Source organism: Megascapheus bottae, chromosome 10, assembly GCF_031878675.1.
Source record: "Megascapheus bottae isolate mThoBot1 chromosome 10, mThoBot2.hap1, whole genome shotgun sequence".
NCBI lineage: Eukaryota > Metazoa > Chordata > Mammalia > Rodentia > Geomyidae > Megascapheus > Megascapheus bottae.
In genome coordinates this window covers 63,633,461-63,654,615 of record NC_143518.1, presented here as the reverse complement: position 1 = coordinate 63,654,615, position 21,155 = coordinate 63,633,461, and the positions used below count along the sequence as shown (strand labels likewise).

General features: G+C 38.8%; 1 non-coding gene across 1 annotated transcript; it reads right to left on the bottom strand.

The window, feature by feature from the left end:
* Positions 1 to 20,813: 20,813 nt before the first annotated feature.
* LOC150058613 (U6 spliceosomal RNA) lies at positions 20,814 to 20,917 on the bottom strand. Its single transcript, XR_016536950.1, has one exon. It is a non-coding gene; the product is annotated as a U6 spliceosomal RNA (small nuclear RNA).
* Between the last annotated feature and the right edge of the window lie 238 nt (positions 20,918 to 21,155).

Below are 21,155 nucleotides of genomic sequence, written 5' to 3'. Positions count from 1 at the left end.
TCTAAGATGGCACAAATGGAACATTAGAAAGAACAAGAATGTGTGAGAAAGTGGCAGCAGAACCAGCACATTCAACTTCCCTAATTTCCCCTAAAACCAAAAAGAGCCACTAGGTTAGCAAATAAAAGACCTCTAAGTGATCTTAGTGACAAACCTGGTGATAAAGTATCTCCCTAATCCTCTGAGTATAAAACACCCTCAACTCAGGGGTCTGAGCAATGTCACTAGTAGGCTTAGAAGAAACAGAACAATGATAAATGAGCTTTCTAGTAGCTCTCACACAACAAGAACCACAAAAATCTAAGAACAGCTGAATTGAAGAGAAGCTTCCAGAAAAGAGAGAGGTGAATAAGTACAAGGAGGTGGCACTGTAACAAGGGCTAATGGTGCAAATATGGTTTAATGCAGCAGTGTGGGTCTTATAGACTCAAAATGAATAATCTAAAATCTCTCTTACAAGATCAAATCCTGGGGATAAAATGGTAAACAGAAAATCCAAATAGATCAGGATCCAAGAGCAAATAAAGAGAACATCTATGTTATACTTGGAAAGGAAAGGAAAGAATCTGCTAAATTCTTCTATTATTTACATGTTCTCTTTATTGTCTTTATAGCCTGTGGTTTCTGGTACATGCAAAACCTTACTATTTTATTGAATACATAAATATTAATGGCTGTTACAACTCCACTGGGATCATTGCCTTTGACATTATAAAGTATTTTTCTATGTTTTAATGCTTTTATCGTATTGGGTTTTGGGGTTTTTTCGGGGGGGGGGGAGGAGGTTACTGTCTCTGTGTACCTTTCTTCCAAATTCTCATTGTCCTTTCTTTAAAATTAGCTGTAAACTTTCACTTTCCATCTCCCACATCTCCTACAGCATGATTTATTAAGTGTTCCTCCTGCTTTTTTCCTCAGTGTTTTTCTTTCTTTTTTTTTTTTTTGCCAGTCCTGGGGCTTGAACTCAGGATCTAGGCGCTGTCCTTGGACACTTTTTGCTCAATACTAGCACTCTGCCACTTGCGCCACGGTAACACTTCTGGCTTTTTCTGTGCATGTGGTTCCTGGAAATCGAACCAAGGGCTTCTTGCATGCTAGGCGAGCACTCTACCACTAGGACACCCTCATGACCCTGATTTTCTTTTTTTCTAAATCTTTCATTTTGTCATATTTTTTTAAACACCTTTTTTCAACAATCATTTCTGAAACTAAGATTTCTCAAACCATGGTCAAAGGGCTAAACATTTTAGGAAAGGAATAGACCTCAAGACCAAAGTCAATGAGGTGGCTTTACCGGCACCTTTTTAATTACCAAAATCAACATCAATTCCTAGTTCTTAGGCTCTCAAACACTCACAAAAGTAACAACCATTTCTTAGACCACAATGCAAATTTCAGTAAGTCCCAAGGAATTATCTGACAATCATGCAATCCAACTAACACATAATGAAACAGAAAACCAGAAAGTGTTTTCCTCCTGAAAAAATGGCCAGGAAGCACTTAGGTCGAAGGCAATACAGAACAAATTGTACAGTTTCCTTCCAATCAGGATAATGGTCCCCAAATGCACCAAAATCTTGAGAACCGTTCAATGAGGGTGAGCAGTGGAAATAAGTTTTTTATCATTCCAGAGCAACACCGCCTTTAAAAAGGAAATGAAATCTCAACTTAAGATCTTTATAAGCTGGCCTAGTGTGGGTGGCTCATGCCTGTGACCTTAGCTGTCAGGAGGCTCGTGGTCCGAAGCCAGCCGGGCCGGGAAGGTCGAGGGACTCCCATCCCCACGTGACCTCCAGAAGACCGGAAGTGGAGCGAAGCGTCAGCCTTGACCGGAAGAGCCCCGAGTCCAGGCCCCACCACTGCGCACCCACGTCTTTCTCGTATCCTGGGCTGGGGCCTAGCTCCGTACCTCGGAGACGGGAAGGCTCGGCGGTCCACCCCGCACGGAACCAATCAGCGAGAGCAGGAGCGAGCATACTGGCGGGCCTCGCGCGCACCGCGCCGCGTCTGTGGGCCGCTCACGCTGCGCCAGGGCCTCGACGTCACCCGCCGTGACGTCGCCCGCCGTGACGTCGCCACGCCGCCGCGGTGACGCACACACAGCCGGGAAGCTCCTGGCCGGGTTGGTTCTGAGGCAGCTGCCACGTGCGGAGAATTAATTTGACGCGCGTTACTGTACGTCTGTCCGAGTGCGTGGGAAATAAGGCGAGGGCTGTGCGCCGTCTGGTCCCCGGGGTCACCTAGGGGAGTGCTGCGCAGCCCACCAGGCCTGCGGCCCCGGAGAGGACGGGGTGATTCCCGGGCCGCCCTGCAAGCCCAGCGCTTGCAAACTCTAGAACGCGAATGCGCACTCGGCACCCCCACTTTGCTTTTATGCCACAGACCAATCTCTCACCTACTGCAAATGTCGCTTTTTAAAACCGTTACTTGAATAGGCTTACGATATTAAAATGTGTCCACATTTAAAAATCCACCATTGGATCATGGAATAAAATTAATTTTATTGCCTAAGCCTTTTGTTTTTGTTAATAAATAGCTCATGTGTCAGTGAGAGATATATAAATACATAAATAATTATTATTCAAAGACCAAAGAGTAAGCAAAAAAAGGCAGACAGAATCCACAAAAACAAAAATAGGCTGGGCCCTCTGATTCAGGCCTGTAATCCAGCGACTCCAGAAACAGAGATTGGAAGGATTGCAGCCCAAGGTTAGGGTGGGGGAAAAGACCACATTTCAACAAATAAGCCAGATGTGGAGGGTTTATTATCACAGCTGCACTACAGGTGCATGATTTTATGCATTAATTACCAATGGATAAGAAGATTTCCCCTAACTTAGCAGTTTTAGACAACTGGCATTGTCTCACAGTGGAGGAGTATGGGATCCAAGGTTTCTCTTTATGCCTTTATGTCATAAACTCTCAAGCTTGAGCAGAGAGCTCTCCATACTCCTGTGGGAAATTATCCACAACTTTGGTAGGTCCCTCTCTACCCACATTTTAGTCAATTACACTTTATTACCTTTGTCATTTATCTTTCCACTCTCCAAGTATGGAATCAATTCCCCCCGTTCTATCTTTTTTTTTTCTTTTTCATTGGTCTTGTTAGGTTAGATGTCTTATTTATGTATAGTCACCTTGGAATTTGGGGAAGTAGAGAATCAAATGAGTATTTAGCCATAAGAAAACTTAAAAGTATTTCCTTTCCTTCCCTTCATCCTTTCCTTCCTTCCTTCTTCCTCTCCTTTCTTCCTCCCTTCCTTCATTCTTCTAGGATAATTTATGAAGAACAGCAGTTTGTATCTTATAGTTCTGGAGTCTGGGGAGTTGAAGGTCAAAGGTCTGACATCTGGAGAGCATAATAATAGATATCTGCCCTAGAATTTTGCTCTGTTGTCTACTGAGTATATTTGTCAAGTTCCCAGAAAGATCATGAAATCCAGCAGGCTCCAATCTGTTAGCTGTAAACTAGAGAGCCTGTCAATCCAGTGAGATGATTTAGTTTGAGTCTTCAGGCCTGAGAATCCTTGGAACTAAAGTTGCAAATCCTAGTCAGGCTTGGAGGCCTGGCAAGGAAAGGCTTGGAGCAGGGGTAGGGAGGCTGGTGTAAGTCTTTGTGTCTAAAGACCTGAGAATTAATAAGTGAGTGAATTTTCTCATTCTCCAACTTTTAAGTCAGTCAGCCTTTGCAGGATTGTATGCTGCCTGTGCATGTTAGTGAAGATCCACTCTACTGAGTATACACTGGGATCAACCATATAGGAATACTAGAGATAATGCTCTGTGGTCATCTAGACATCCTTTATCCCAGTCAAGCTGACACATGAAAAGTGACCCTCATGCCTAGCACTTTGAGAAGCTTCTCATCTTAACTTTTCAACAGTCATGGTTTAAGTACTGATATTTTCTCTATTTTTACAGATGACAAGATTTTTCCCAGATTCCTAGAAAAAATGAAGGAGTCAACCACAAATTCCAATTCTTTAAATCCTTTATTAACCTACTCTGCTGTTTAATTATTTATAGAGTTTTCTGGAAAATAAGTCAATAATCCTCATTCTTCTTCCAAACTCTGATGAAATTTATGAGCAAAGGACAAGAATCATGCCCTTCCTGGCCATTGTTTGCCAGCTGTAGCCTTAAGTCTATTGGTAGTAAAATACCCTTCTTAAATCCAGTTCTTAGTGACCTTTCTTTTTTTGATGTCTTTCCTAAATTTTCTCCCTACTCCAAGTTGAATCCTTAAGAATCACAACATTATAATCTCTTACTTCTTTTAAAACCTATTTCTTACCCATATTTATTTTAATGGTACATTAAAACATAAAGCTATTACATTAACATATTAAAACAAAACCAAACATTAATAGTGTAATATTTTGATACATGTGCACATTATATAATTTTTAAATGAGGTCAAACACATGATTTCTTTATTTGTAAAAACTTGAAAAGTCCTTTCCTTCAGGCTTTTGAAATATGCAGTACATTCCTGGTAACTCCAGTCACTTTACTGTGACTACAACACCAGAGCTTCTTGCTCTCCCCTAACTGTAATCACATTGATTAACCTCCTCTCTACCTCTCCTACACTCTTGTAATGGCTATTTTTTCCTCTCAATTTATATAAGATTGACATTTTTGATTACATATGCAAATGAGATAGCAATACTCTTTTGTCTTATCTTATTCAACATACTTATTGAACTCTAGTTCAATTCATGTTGTCACAAATGACAGACTTTTGTGGCTGGATAGTATTCTGTTGTGTATATGTACCACATTTTCTTGTATCTGTTTTTCAGTGGAGGGACACATTGTGGATCACTGAATTTCTCACTCTTTAATACCACATGTTGTTAGCAAGTGTAACATTGCTAAGGTTCTCATTTCCATGATCTTGTAAAGAATGAAGGCATAAGGTACACCCTCATAGCTCACCTCTATAATCCCAGCTATTCAGGAGGCTGAGATTCATGATTTGAAGTCAGCCTGGGCAAAAAAAAAATCCACTGCACTCTGTTTCTAGTTAACCAGCACAAGAATCTGTGTTGGATATATGGCTCAAATGTTAGAGTGCCAGTTATTATTTTTAAAAGCTGAGCAAATGTGTGAGGCCCTAAGTTCAAGCCCTGACAGCAGCAAAAGTATAAAGAAAAAAATAATATTATTAGCCAGTATTTATCTTCAGAAAAAACATTCCATATCACACTAGTGAAACTGAGTTACTGGAAAAGGAGTTCCTCATCAAATGGCAAAATAATGCAAAATAATATTCACTAATAAGACAAATATAACAATTTATCTGTAAATTGTTACACTCATAAATATGCATACACATATGTGCTATAGAGTTACTGTACTCAAAACAAATTTAGAGTTTAACAAAATTTATATTGAAGTTCGGAATATATTTTTAAGTATGCATTAGTAATCATTCTGTAAAAAAGAGAGGCTCCTGCTATAAAATGCAAAGTAATAGCAGAAGTTCCAGTTTCCAGGAGAGACAGGTTTCCTCTTGAGGACATTTTAGCAGCAGTGTTGAGAGTACACGTATCTTATGGCCAACACTCCCATTATTAATTTTTTATCCAAAAATGCATGCATATGTGTACCAAATGACATTCAGGATGTTCATAGAAGTATTATTTTTGTTGTTGTTTTGGTTTTTTTTGCCAGTCCTGGACTTGGGCTCAGGGCCTGAGCACTGCCCTTGGACTTTCTCAAGGCTAGAGCTCTACCACTTGAGCCTCAGCACCACTTCCAGCTTTTTTCTATGTATGTGGTACCAAGGAGGGTCTTCGTGTATGCTAGGCAAGCACTCTACCACTAGGCCAAACTCCCGGCCCCAGAAGTATTATTTTTTAACAGTCCCAAAGTGGAATCAGTTTAACTGGCCATCTTCAGTAATCTGGATTTTATATTTAAACATGACACCTTTCTAAAGAAGAGTAGTATATAGTCATGTGTTGTAATATGTTTGGATAATGTTTTCCTGAGGTCCCTGGGTAGAGGACTCGGTTCCCAGGCGTGGTGCTAATAAGAGATGGTGAAACCTTAAAAAGACGGGGCTTAGTAGGAGGTTAGGTTTTCAGAAATGTGCCCTGGAAGGGATTGTGTGGCCCTAGTCCTTTCTCTTTTCTCTTTCTGGCTCCCATGAGGTGGACCTGACTTACCCACTACATGTTCTACCTGAGATGCAATGCTACCACAGGCTCCAAGCACCAGATTCCAGCTACATGCATTTTATACACAGACAACACTGGTTTATGGTGTTAGGAGTGCTGTTAGCTTGGTGGAGAAGGGTGATGGCTTTAGGGAGGTTAGAGGACATCTTCTAGGAATGAACTAGGTGAAGATGGCATCAGTCGGTGTGCTTTGTCAAAATTTACTGAGAAACTTGTTAGCTTAATGGTTGAGAAAACTCAGCCATTAAGGAAGGAAACGTCTTCTAGCTCATGGATTCAGAGCTTTCAGTTTCTAGTGCTTTGGGCCTATTGAGGCACAAGACCTCACGAGGGGAATGTGTGATGGACAAGATCTGTTAACACTAAGGCAGACAGCAAATGGGAGCAGGATATCATGTCTTTGAGGCAATCCAGACTACTTAGTGAGACCCTGTATTCAAAACCGAATACTAATCGTCATCATCATCATCATAATAAATATTGTTTCTTTGTATAGTATCTTCTCATTTTTGATGTCTATGATTCTGTAATGTTCCTCTTTTTTCACTTTTTTTATATTGAATATTTATGCTCGTTTTCTCTTTTGTTCTCTCTTGCCCAGAGATTTGCCCATTTTTCCAGGGTTTTTAAGTATAACATCAGGGTAGTTACTATCTTTATTTGCTACTTTTATTTTGTAATGTATTTATTACTACCATGTTCTTGTTTTCATTTTTCAGTTTGTGTTGGTTGTGATTGTAACTTCTTGGGATAAATGATTAACAGGTTTATATTAGCTTTTTTTCTTTTTTCAGTGTATATGCAAGGCTTTACAATGTTTTCCTAATGGCTCATGTACTTTTAAATGTACTATCTTCATTGCCTCTTAATTTAAAATGATGTTTATACTATGATGGTTTTTTTTCGAATTCTGTTTCTTAACTCCCCCAAATGGAAATATTCTTTATATACTAGATTCAAAATTAAAAATACAGCAATGCTTCCTTTCATGTCTAAGCTTTTGCTTAATTCTTTTTTTTTTTTGTCAGTCCTGGGCTTGAGCTAAGGGTCTGAGCACTGTCCTTGGATTTTTCTCAAGGCTAGAGCTCTACCACTTGAGCCTCAGCACCACTTCTGGCTTTTTTCTAAGTATGTGGTACCAAGGAATTGAACCCAGGTCTTCATGCATGCTAGGCAAGCACTCTACCACTAGGCCAAACTACCAGCCCATTTTTTTTTTATTTTATTTTGCCAGTCAGTCCTGGGCTTGAGCTCAGGGCCTGAGCACTGTCCTTGGAATTTTTCTCAAGGCTAGAGCTCTACCACTTGAGCCTCAGCACCACTTCCGGCTTTTTTCTATGTATGTGGTACCTAGGAATCGAACCTGGGTCTTCTATGCATGCTAGGCAAGCATTCTACCACTAGGCCAAAGTCCCGACCAACTTTTGCTTAATTCTTATGAAGATCTATAATTGTGTTTCAAAGGGATATATCTACTGTAGTTGGATATAAATTGTTCTGTATATATCCACTAGGATATTCTTTTAAAAATTACATGATCTTCCTGGTTTTGGTGGCTCACGTTTATAACAGATCTGAAGATCAGAGTTTGAAGCCAGCCTAAGCTTCATAGGATGAAATCTTAGAAATGTTTACCTTCAATTAGTGAGAAAATGTCAGAAGTGGAGGTAGGGTTTGAATGGCAGAGTGCCAGACCATGAGTTGAAGCCCAAGTCTCAACACACACATATACACCCATATCTTAGGATGAACATATATCTTCACCAATTTTTGTCTGCATAGCCTGTCAAACCTTGAGAGAGGAACAGGAAGACCTTTCACTCTGAGGTAAATTTGTGTCTTTTTTTTTCCCCCAGTCCTGGGCTTGGGCTCAGGGTCTGAGCACTGTCCTTGACTTTCTCAAGGCTAGACCTCTACCACTTGAGCCTCTGCACCACTTCCGGGCTTTTGCTATGTATGCGGTACTGAGGAATCGAGCCTGGGTCTTCGTGCATGCAAGGTAAGCACTCTACCGCTAGGCCAAACTCCCGCCCCCCCCTTTTTTTAAGAATTTATTAACGTTGATTTTTACATCATATTTTAAATGACAGGTTTAACATACAAGTGTTCAAGGAGGGAATCTCTATTTACAATCACTGGGACTTAGTATTTAGAACTTAATCACAATTAGGCTAAGGGTTTGTATGTCATAGAAACATATTAATTTATGAAATAAAACATTATATCTATAGAGTCATAGGTTTTTTATGTCTATATAGTTATGTTTGTATTTCCATTACCATGTCCATAGCTTTGGGTATGCAGTTATTGAGTCCTCGCTCTTGTACTCTTTGGATTTAATAGCCACATATTAAGGATACCATGCGCCTTCTGATCCTTAGGAATTTGTGTCCTTTTAAAGAAGTTTTATCACTTTTCAGTTTGTGTATTTTACAGATATGTTTTTATAAACATACTCATTTATAATTCTTGTAGCTTCCTGGTAAATTTAACCTTCTGTCATGTTGAAGAGGCCCTCTTTATCTCCAGTAGTGCTTTTGACCACAATATCTGCTTTGTCTCATATTAAAGGCACAGTTGCTCGTCATTAAGAGATTGGGGTCTGAGAAATGTGTTGTTTCATCATGAGCTGAACATCACAGGACATGTGTGCATAAACCAAGCTGGGAGAATCTACTACCTCCCCAGGCTACACAGGGTCTGTGTGTGAGAGAGCCAATTGCTCCCCGGGCCATGACAAACAGAACATGAGATTTGATCAAGTTTAAGCAAAAAGGATATGATCAAGAGTTGGCAAACATTGGATGCATGTGGTGTTATAGTAAGCTTTTGGTTTACCAGCAGGAGTGTATTCTCAAATAAAGACATAGTAGGTTAGAACTTCAGTAGTGGCAATGGTTTATTATCAGGTATTAAGTATTGTTCTTAATGGTGTGTATTATATACTCATTCATTCATTCGTTTGTTTGTTTGTATAGTGGTGCAAGGGATGATGGCGTCCAGAGTCTCATGCTGGTTAGGTAAGCACTGAACTACTAAATTAGACCCTAGCCCGTGTGGAATGTTTTTATGTAACTGGTTGTACAGGGTTTCTTTCTTTGTTCTTTTGTAACACCATCATCATCAGACATGTGTTACATCATCAGATATATACCTATATGGATGAAAATATTTTGTATATAAATGAATACATGCATGCATACCTGGTTATCACATATATAGACATAATGTATTTGTATGGAGTGGTTGTATCAGCTTTCTTTGAGTTACCATTTCCATGCAGTGTTTTTCCTAATTCTTTCACTTTTAGAGAATCATTTTCATGGGGCTGGGTAAGAGTGGTAAGAGTGCTTGCCTAGTATGCACAAAGACCTGGGTTCGATTTCTCGGTACCATATACACAGAAAAAGCCAGAAGTGATGCTGTGGCTCAAGTAGTAGAGCTCAAGCCTTGAGAAAGTCCAAGAACAGCGCTCAGGCCCTGAGTTCAAGCCCTATGACTGGCAAAAAAAAAGAGAGAATGATTTTCATTTTCAGTACACTTACGCTTTGCATGAATTTTTAAAAGTGAAGTCTGACAATTGTACCTTTTAAGTAAAGGATTTTGTTCATTTACATTTAATACAAAAATTGTGGTTTACTTGTTCCTTTTCTCTTCTCTTCTCTTCTCTTCTCCCTTCTTCCTCTTTGAAAGATGATTCCCACCTCCACTGTCTAAGGTTGAATGAGATATCCATGTGGAAGACCGTGGCTCAATGAAAAGACAAAAAGCCTCTGGCAAATGCCCTCAGTTGGCTTCTATGCTATCGGCCACTTCACTAACTCTTCTTTCAGTAAGCTACCGCCTCGGCTAGGAAGTCCCTCCTGTTAGACAAAGTCTACTTTGTAGTGACCCTGCCTGCTTCCAGTTCCCTCATAAGCATGTGGAAAGGGTGCTTCTACCAGAGCATAGCTCCTCCAGCAAGTCTTTTCGTGGAATGGCAAGAAATGGAGTCTGGTGGTGCTTTTCAGCTGCTGTCTCTCTTAGTTTCTTTGATGAGCCTGACTTTGCAACCTTGACCTGGGATCTGTGCATTCCCCTTAGCCGGACTCTCTTCATAACTTCCTCTTAACCCATCAGTTTGAAAAAATCATTGGTTATCTATTGATAAGGAAATTAATTTTGTTTATTATTATACTAGAAATTACAGCATACAAAATTTGAACTCTAATGTATATTAGGACCCTTACTGTCCTAGAGTAATGGGAGGGTCAACAAACAATATTCAGACCCTATTCTCATACCAAATTTATATACCAAATTTGTTCAGTGATGTATCTTAATTAAATATTATTTAATTTTTCTACAAGCCGGTGATAATCACCATCATGATATAGTCATACAATGGAATATCACACAGCAGGAATAAATGATATACAGTTGCTATAGGTAAGTCTTAGATATACAATAATGAAAATAAGGAAAGGCCAAACATAAATTTACCTGTGGACTCTTCCATTGTAAGAAACACCATGAAAATTATCCTGAATGTCACCATAATGAAGGGATTATCCCAGACACAGGGCAGTGTTACTCCTGAGGAGAGAAGGGCTGTCACTGGAAAGACAAGCAGGATTTAGCTTTCTGGGCCTGAATGGATACTTATATATGTGCTTATTTTAAAATTATTGGCAAACATACATGTATGTTTTATGTTTCTGCTTAAGTACCAACATCTCACAATCTTTTTTGTCGGTCCCAGGGCTTGAACTCAGACCCTGAGCACTGTCCTTGGGCATTCCTCAAGGCTAATGCTCTACCACTTGAGCCTTAGTACCACCTCTGGCTTTTTCTGTATATGTGGTACCTAGGAATCAAACCCAGGTCTTTGTGCATGCAAGGCAAGCACTCTACCACTAGGCCACACTCCCAGCCCCTTCACAATTCTTAAAAGTGATTATTTAAAAAATCAATACAGAAGCCAGGCATGGTCACTCATGCCCATCATCCTAGCTATTCAGGAGACTGAGACCTGAGGATTGCAGTCCAAAGCCAGCCTAGGCACTCAATTCCATGAGACTCTTAACTCCAATTAACCACCAGAAAACTGGAAGTGAGGCTGTGGCTCAAGGGGTAGGGTGGTAGCCTTGAGCTGAAGAGCTCAGGGACAGTGCCCATGCCCAGAGTTCAAGCCCCATGACCACCACCAACAAAAAAAAAATCAATACAGAATTTAAAAATTCATGTGTACAGGCATGTTTTGTTTTAGATCTGAGACTGGGACTCAACTCAGAACCTGAAATTTTCTTTCATTGAGTAGTACGCTGTCAACTGAGCCATACCTCCAACCTCTACAAACTTCATATATATCAATTTGCTTTGTATGTGTCTGTTTCTGTGTATCTATGTCACTTTTCAATATAACATGTTATGCACACTAATTGCAGAACATATTCTTTCCTTTACTAGGTTATTTGTTTATGAAACATCTGGAGACTGAAATGTCCCACAACTTACACTCTGCAGTCTGGAGACTTAAGAAGACCAGTGGCATAGTATAAGATCTTCTGAGCAGAGAAATGGTGTAGTCTCCAATCCTGGTCAGAAAGTCCAAGGACCTAGAGTGTGGAGTCATAATCCTGATCAAGTGATAAATCAGTGAATGACAGAATCCTTTTCCCTCCACTTTTTATTGTTTCAAAGCCTTTATTTAATTGGGTAGAACACATTCACAACGGGGAGGGCACCATCTGCTTTGATGTGCTCCTCCAATAACTCACAAGCACTCCCAGAAATACTGTTTAGCAATATATTGGATCTGTGATCCAGTCAGGCTGACACAGAGAAATGATAAATACTTTTCTGCTGGATAGGAGTGTGTTATCACAGTTCCCACTTGGCTTCCTACTTAAGCTGTTCATTTCCATTCTACTATATGCTCTACTACAGCACACTTGACTGGTAATTTGGGGCTTGGTTTTACTGCCAGTCAAATATTAATATCAATTGAATTAGAGAAGGGCATTGGGAAACAGAAAATTTTGAATTTGTTGCACTTTTGAGAAGCACCTTTTAAGTCAGAGCTAAAGAGTGGGTTTCTATTATGGGGCTAATGCAGTATTGTTTTTTTCTTCTGCAAAGTCAAGATGTTAATCATTTAATTGGTAAATGGACTTAGAAAATATTTATAAGTCAAGAGGAAAGAAAATCTGTAGGGAATACAGAAACAGGGAGAAATGATGTAAAGGAAAGAAAGTCTAGTTTCACTAAGTCTGATGTTTGGTGACAAGCTGGGCAGCTCGCGTGGCAGGGTTGGGACCAGTCGTCTCTCAGTGGGGGGTATCTGAAAGTATGTCTTGACAATTTTGGAAGTGAGTTTGGACTTAGGGGTGGAGTAATGTACTTTATGGTACATAGACATACCTCCTCTGTTCCACAGCACAAGATATTCCTTTATAAGTAATTGTTATCTATTGTAAAACAATTTTCTTGGTGTTATTTGGGTTGATAAATAACTTGTATATTTAAAACCTGCCTATTTCTCTCACCCAAGTTATGGTGATCTGCAAAGACATTGATTGAATTTGCAGCAGTCTTCAGCCACAATTGGAGTCAAATGCTGAGTAGATGTGCTGACAAATGAGGACATTGCTACCAGTTTAATCCCCATATGGGCCAATTAGTCTCACATTGAGAAGAACTCTGTTCCAAGTCACAGATTGCACCATTAACCCCAGTCAGCCATCTCCAAATTGAATGTCATTGATCACAAGAGGCCCAGGTATGAGTGTCAATAGCTCAGTGCAAACTCATCATCACCTCTGAGCACAGGGCATTCAAGCATTCTGTTACCTACTACCTACTGTATGTCAGATATGCCCCAGAATGGGTAGGCGGGGGCAGTAAAGGCCTCTTTCTTCCTGCCCCTATAAAAAGTGAAAAGTTACGTTTGCATAGCTTCTATTTTTTTTTAAAGAATTTATTAACGTTGATTTTTACATCATATTTTAAATGACAAGTTTAACATACAAGTGTTCAAGAAGGGACTCTCTATTTACAATCACTGGGACTTAGTATTTAGATCTTAATCACAATTAGGCTAAGGGTTTGTATGTCATAGAAACATATTAATTTATGAAATAAAACATTATGTCTATAGAGTCATAGGTTTTTATGTCTATACAGTTATGTTTGTATTTCCATTACCATGTCCATAGCTTTGGGTATGCAGTTATTGAGTCCTCGCTCTTGTACTCTTTGGATTTAATAGCCGCATATTAAGGATACCATGCGCCTTTTGATCCTTAGGTCTTGACTTGTCTCACTCAACATGATTCGCTCTTGATTCATCCACTTCCCTGCGAATGCCATTATTTTATCTTGTCTGTTGGCTATGTAGAATTCCATTGTGTATATATACCACATTTTCTGTATCCATTCATCTGCAATAGGGCATCTGGATTGTTTCCATCGCCTGGCTATTGTGAATAGTGTAGAGATGAACATAGCTGAGCAGGTGTCCTTATAATATCTTGGGTCATGATGTTCAGGATAGATACCCAGAAATGGTATGGTGGGATCATAGGGAAGGTCTATTTTCAGTTCTTTAGGAAACCTCCACATTGCTTTCCAGAGTGGCTGAACTAGTTTGCATTCCCACCAGCAGTGTAGTAGGGTTCCTTTTTCTCCACAACCCCGCCAACAACTGTCATTGTCTGAGTTAGCTTCTATTTTTGTATGAAATCTAGAGTAAGTGCCTAAAAACTTTATTGATAAGCTGAACGCTGGGCAAGTGACAAGTAATGGTGGATTCATACAATTTAAAAAAAATACCAGCATTTCAGTGATATATACTTGTTATCCCAGTTTACATGGGAGGCTGATATCAGGAGGACTGCTATTCTAGACCATCCCTGGCAAAACAGGTTTTGGGTCCCATGTCAACAAAAAAATAGTACGTATGGTGGCAACATGCCTATCAACACAGCTACAGCAAGATGCATAAAATAGTAGGATCAAGGTCTAGGCTGATCCAGGTAAAAAGTGAGACCCTATCTCAAAAATACCCAGCACAAAAAGGTCCAGCAGTGTGGCTCAAGGGGTAGAGTACCTGCCTAGCAAGCATGAAGTCATGAGTTTTAAAAAACTGCTAACATTGATTCAAACGGATGAGAAAAGGTGTGTAGTCTGAAAACCTTATTATTTCTGGTTAAGAAGAATTAAGATCCGAAGTAGAAGTGTATTAATATGAAATTTGTAAGATGTGACACTTGACTAGTCAAAGAGGCACATTTTTCTTCAGCTTTTCTTTCTCAAATCAAACTAAATGTTAACTATCTTCTTGCTATTGAAAAATTTCAGGGCCGTCCTTAAGACGATATTAAGCTTGAAAATTTATTTCAAAGGATAATTTGGGGTAAAATAAGGATAAGGTCAAATTAAAGTAATTTAAAATAGGCATTAATAAAAAAATAGTGTCATTCTGAACACCACCACTACAAACCTATAATAGATATTTTGATACAAGATTCATTTAGCATACTTATCTTTTAGTAATAAAATGTAATAAGTTAATGGTAAAACTGATTTTAGCAAAATGCTGATGCAATTCTTCTTTGTAACAGAGCCAACATTCTTGGTTCTTTATGAATCTTTTGAATTAAGCTCAAAATTCAGGGAATAAAGGAAAAATTATTTGAATCTAGTGATTGGGAGTCAGGATAGATTCCATTTGTGACTCATTCTTTCTTAAGCAGGAACTGCATTATAGGTCCAGAGCTATACGCTTCTCCATTGAAACTGCTGTGCTTTTCTTTGTATTATCCTCCTTGGCATTTTTTCTTTTTCTTATTTTGGTTGGTTATGGGACTTGACTCAGAGCCTAGGTGCTCTCCTCAAGCTTTTTTTGCTCAAGGCTAGCACTCTTATCACTTTGAGCCACAGCACTGCTTCTGATTTTTCTGGTGGTTGACTGGAGATAAGAGTCTCTCAGACTTTCCTGCCATACATAGCTGGCTTTGAACCAGGATCCTCAGATCTCAGCCTCCTAGGTAAGTAGGATAATACGTATGAGCCACTGGGGCCTAGCTTTCCTTGACATTCTTAACTTGCCATTCATCACCCTGAAGAGCCACCAAAACACTACATGGTCTTTGCTTTGCTTTCCAGAAGTTCCATAGTAGAACTAGGAGACTAAAATCAGTCCCTCTTCCCCACTGTTCATGTGGATCCCAAGAGAAGCCCAGCAACTTGGAAACATAGGAATGAAAGAGGGAAGGCTTAGGGAAAGCCACTTCAGTGAATGAATAGTTCTGAAAGGGGCAATCTTCACTCTTCCCGCCCTCTGCTTCCATGTGTGTCAAAGCTAGACTCCTTGACACTCTCATCCTTCATTCCCTTATTTCCAAGAGTATCAGTGGGGTATATGGGGCTAGGAATGAACTAGACACTTAGCCCATTCAGAGTTTCCAGTGTAAGGAGAACAGGTAGGCCAGAATGACTGCTTCCATACACAAAGAGGCTACATTGTGGTTTCTGGGTGAAGTGTTCACAAGCTCACTGAATGTTGGCATGCATGTTCATTCTCCAGTCTAGTGTTTACTATCATGAAAGTGTTTTCTTCCCTAACACACATCTATATAGATCTTCTTGATAACTTATCAAAAATAAGCAATACCATATTGTCTGCATTCTCACTTCTTCTATTTCTTATTCCTCCTCCTCCTCCTTGTCTCTCTCCACATCCATGCTTCCTGCCAGTGCTGAGAAGAATAATTCTAGGTACCATCTTTCAATCCTCTTTTTACTGAATTCTAAGACATATTTTGGAGGCTTCCTTCTCTCACCTCCACTGCTTCTGCACTCACAGTCTCCTCTTTCCACCCATGATTATTCTTCAAGTCCAGGTCATATGTCTTCCTATCACAGCAACCTTCCTGGTATGCATTTTGTCTTCTTAGAGTCCTTGGTATACCTCCACTTTTGCTCTGATTTCTAACCTCACACATTCATCTGAAATGTCATTAGAATCTCTTTAGTTTGACTCTGTCCTTCTCATCCTACTTATAATTGTTCCTTATCGAGAGTTCTCATATCCCTTATTAATATTGTAGCTATTTACTTATTTGGATTTCTTGCATAGAAGAAACATCTTGAATAGGCTTTGTAACCATACTGCAGGATATGATCTCTTTCTAGGTCTTTGTCTGTGAAGAAAATAAATATTTATGGAATTAAGTTTACGGAACTAAGGTCTGAGTGGTTACATTATGAACCAGATGGTCTTAGGCTTGAAACTTGTTATCAGGGAAGACAGTGAGTGGGACTAGGTAAATATGCAAATAAGTTTTATGAAACATTGACTGGAGATTTGAGAGAAGAGGTTCTGATAACCCATCTTTAAGGAGAAAGTGTGTTAGGACTAACAGAAGTGGAAGATTTCCTCTTTAACCCATCTTTCTAAATTTTCCCAAAGAATTATCCAGAAGCTTCACTTTTAAGTAGTATTTCTGGATTACATTACACACAAATAAAGGCCTCTCAGATATTTGGAGAAAGGCCATAGCTAGAAGCAACATTTCAGAAAAAAGAGAGGCAGAAGGGGGCCTGAAATATGCAAGCATGATATTTGTTTTATAAATTACTATTTTCTGAATGTTGTATGTGTAGTCAGGGTTCATAGTTGCACTACAGATGGAATAATAAAACACTTAAACACAAATCATTTCCTGAACATTTTGTTTTTGCTTTGTTTTAGGTCTGGACGAAGAGTGTTTGATACGCAGGTTCTCTACCACATGAGCCATACTTCCAGCCCCTTTTGAATTTTAATATCTTGATATAGGAACAAAGGAAGGTAGTTCCTTGTTAACAATCATAGAAAAGATAGTCTTTTGTTGCATTTTCATATGTCCACCTGATTCATGCAGATGTGAGGGGTTTTCATGACTCAATGTAATCCTTGTCTAAGTGACTGACTTGCTTATAGATTGTAATTCTGTAGTTTACCCATTGTTTTCTGGCATTTGTCTCAGGAGCTCCAGAGATGATTTCATCATGTTCAATTAAAAAAATTTAAGAAAATTTTGAGAAATCAGTCAAGGGCAAGAGCCTTTAATATAAGTAATAATATACAAAAAAGGAAATTTGTTTATATATATATATTTGCCAAACAAAAATACAAATACACAGATAACCTTTTAATTAATTTTGAGCATTGAACACCTGTTAAACTAAACATATTTTGTTCATAATAGCTTCTAATTTTTATACACTCAAGGATATAACCAAATAATAAATGAGAAAATATGTATGGCCCAGGTAGAATATGTTTTTCAACAGGAATTTAAAATTAAAGTTTCAAATCAAATTCTAAAAAGTATCCCTTATGAAGAAAATAGTTCAAACCCCTAGATTTTGACCCAAATGTGGTCACCTACTTTAAGAATATCTGTGGAGAAAATTCTAGATAGAGGAGTTCCATTGGCTTTCACAACGTAATGTGGAGAATTTTTGAATCTCCTGCAGTGGAGCTGCTCTGTGGTTTGGGATCTTGACTTCCCATCAGGCAGTTGGGGAATAAGCTGCTTAAATGCTGCCATGAAGTAGTAACAAGAGAGGGAGAAAGTGGCCTGTGGGACAAATGTTGTTTTAATGTTTCCTGTGGCCCAGATCAACTTCTAAGGAGAAGAGAGATGGCCTGGAGCCATCTTGAATCTTGTATAAGAACTTCTGTCAGAGGTGAGAAGACTGCTACAGGCTAAGGAAACTGAAGCTTGAGGGCAATGAGCAGTATACAACTAGAAGAAGCACAACATCCATGTCATAGAGATTGCAAGGAGAGGAGGCAGGAGTAACATTCTAAAGCAGTCTTAGGCACATGCCAGTTACTTTGTGCACATGCAGGGAACAACGTCCTGTACTTGGCTTGGTGCATGGTTGACACTATCTGAAATTGTTTTTAATTTAAAAAGTTTATTGTAAAGGTGATGTATAGTTACATAAGCCAGGTAATGAATATATTTTCTCCCCCCCCCTTAATTTCTCCCAGTTTTTCCCTCTGCTGACTCCTCTCCCACCCCAAGTTGTATAGTTCATTTCCAACATAGTGTCTAGTGAATATCACTGCTGAATTGATTTACCCTTTGTCCCACTGTTTCTGTGATTTCCCTTTTCCCTCCCCAAATCAGATAAATTTACATACAAACTAAGGGTACAGAAATCAAAAACAGCAACAAAAGGGAATCAAAGGAAAAAGAAAGAGACCGAAACGAAGATATAAACAAAGAAAAATGATAACTGCAAACACTATAGGTAAAAACCTCTTGTTTCCGTTTCTTGGAGTTCATTCTGATAACCATCACTATATATGATCATATGCATATAGCTACTGAGCCCTTGTGAGCCTCTTCTAAGAATATAATACTTTGATCTCACTGTGTGAATGTTTATGGAATGCTGTTTAATTAATAATGTCCAAGTATAATTATTTTCCTTTTACTATCCATTGGGTTTACTTGTAAGTTTATAGACAAATTCTAATTATTACAAATGAGGGAAACCACGTAGCTTATTTTTCTTTAGGTCTGACTTACTTTGCTTAGAATTTTTTCCAAGTCTTTCCATTTCCTTATGAATGGGGCAATGCCATTCTTTCTGATGGAAGCATAGAATTCCATTATGTATATACCACATTTTCTTGATCCAATCATCCATTGAGGAGCATCTGGCTTGATTCTGTATCTTAGCTATAGTAAGCAATGCTGCTGTGAACATGGTTGTGCTGGTGGCTTTAGTGTGGTCTGGTTTGTGGTCATTTGGATAAATGCCTAGGAATAGGATTGCTCTGTCATAGGGAATCTCTATGTTTAGACTTTTGAGGAACCTCTTTCCTGCTTTCCAGAGTGGTTGAACAAATAAAGTAGACCAAGAAGATTTAAGCCAACTAACTAGACCCATAGTAAGTAATGAAATGGAAAGACAATAAAAGACCTCCCATCCAAGAAAATCTCAGGACTAGATGGATTCATAGTCAAATTCCACAAGGCCTTCAAAGGAGAACTCACTCCAATACTCCTCAAACTCTTTAATGAAATTGAAAGATCACTACCAAACTCATGCTTTGAAGCCAGAATAACACTCATCCGTAAACCAGATAGGGACTTATCAAAGAAAGAGACTCATCTCTTTGGTGAACATTGTTGTAAAACTTCTCAATAAAATTCTGACCAACTGAATTCAACAAGTAGCCAAAAAAGCCATATACTATAATCAAATGGGATTCATTCCAGGGATGTAAAGGTGGTTCAATATACATAGTCAATTAGTGTAATTCAAAACATCAACGGGTGCAAGGACAAGAACCACAAGATCATCTCAATAGATGCAGAAAAAAAAAGCAGTTTTTTTTTTTTTTTAACAAGCTCCAACACCCCTTTATGATAAAAACTCTGGAGAAGCTAGGAATCCATGGAACATTCCTCAGTGTAATAAAGGCTGTATATGACAAACCTACAGCCAGCTTTTATACTTAATGAAATGTTAAAGCTATTTCCTCTAAAATAAGAAATGGGACAAAGATGTCCACTCTCTCTATTCTCCTTGAAATTCCTAATTCCTGTCTAGCAAGGCACCTGACATTTTCCCTTTACTCTAGGCCCTGAAATTCTGTAACTCCATATGCCAGGCTGAGAGAGTAGAACCAGGCTAATAGTGGTAAGACTTGGATAAGAATGTAATAATGGTACCAACGGGGTAAGGACTTTTCATCTTTCATGAAGAGACTGGCTTTTGCAGTTGAAGAGGAAATCAAAATGGAGAAATGGGAGAGCTGAAGATGCATACCTTTCTTTTAATTCTGTTAGCCTAAAGAAAACTCAAATTCTAAGATAGAAGTGTGATTGAAATCTCATTAACCAGTTGATATTGTGTTTACATCCTAAAGTGGCCATTGTTCTGTCTAATAACTAAAGGTTAAAAGAAAAATTCTGAGACTAGATTTTCTATTATGAGCAAGTTATGCCAGAAACATGGACCAATACATTTATTGAAGGGCATATAATTTATTGAATATGAATAATTTCTCAAGCTGTGGTAGCCTCATTGTCTTTTACTTTGCTGAGTATTCTTGCTTTTGCTCAATAACCTGCAACATGACAATTCCAAGTTCTTTATTCCATTTTAATCATAACAACACTCAGACCATACATGTTATATAGATAATAGAAAGATTGAAAACAAGGTTAAAAATGGCCACAGGATTTAAAGAGGCAAGGATGGAGAACTGATACAAAGGCAGTCATTTCAGATGGTCAGACAAGGGCTTAACAACTGGAAGCAGAGTCAGCAGGTCACAGTGCTATGTAGGCAGGATCAGGATGCTTTACAGTTTTTAAGTGAGCCTTGCCAAGAAGGAGGCAGGGGTTAGCTGGCTGGCAATCTGGTGATTAATATACACAGTGATTTGATAAGAGAATAAGTGTGTAGGTATGTGCTGCCATGTGTAGTCTGAGGGGCCCTTGCTTTTATATGTTTTGGGTGAAGGGTTTGCATAGTTTTCCAAAAAAATTTATTATCTTTTAAGTACTTGTTCAAAGGAGGTGCCACTTAACCAAGCAGTCTATAAATATAATGCATCTTTATCAATATGAAAATATGGAATGCTTCATGAATTTGTGTGTCATCTTTGTGTGGAAGCCATGATAATCTCTGTATTGTTCCAAATTGCATATATGTGCAGCTGAGGCAAATACAGATTTTCATGCTTAGTTTGGTGTGTTTTACAAGCGAGGTCTAGTATTTCTGATATGGTTTGATACATCCATGCATCCAAATCCCTGTCACTTAATTTGATTTGTTAAGTTGGTAATTTTTTTATAAATAAGTGACCATATGATAGTGACATGTAAGCCAAGTGACTTTTTTCCTAGTAAGTCCTGTGAGTCCATCTTTTGAGCATTCACTTGCCCAAATGATTTACCAAGTCATTCT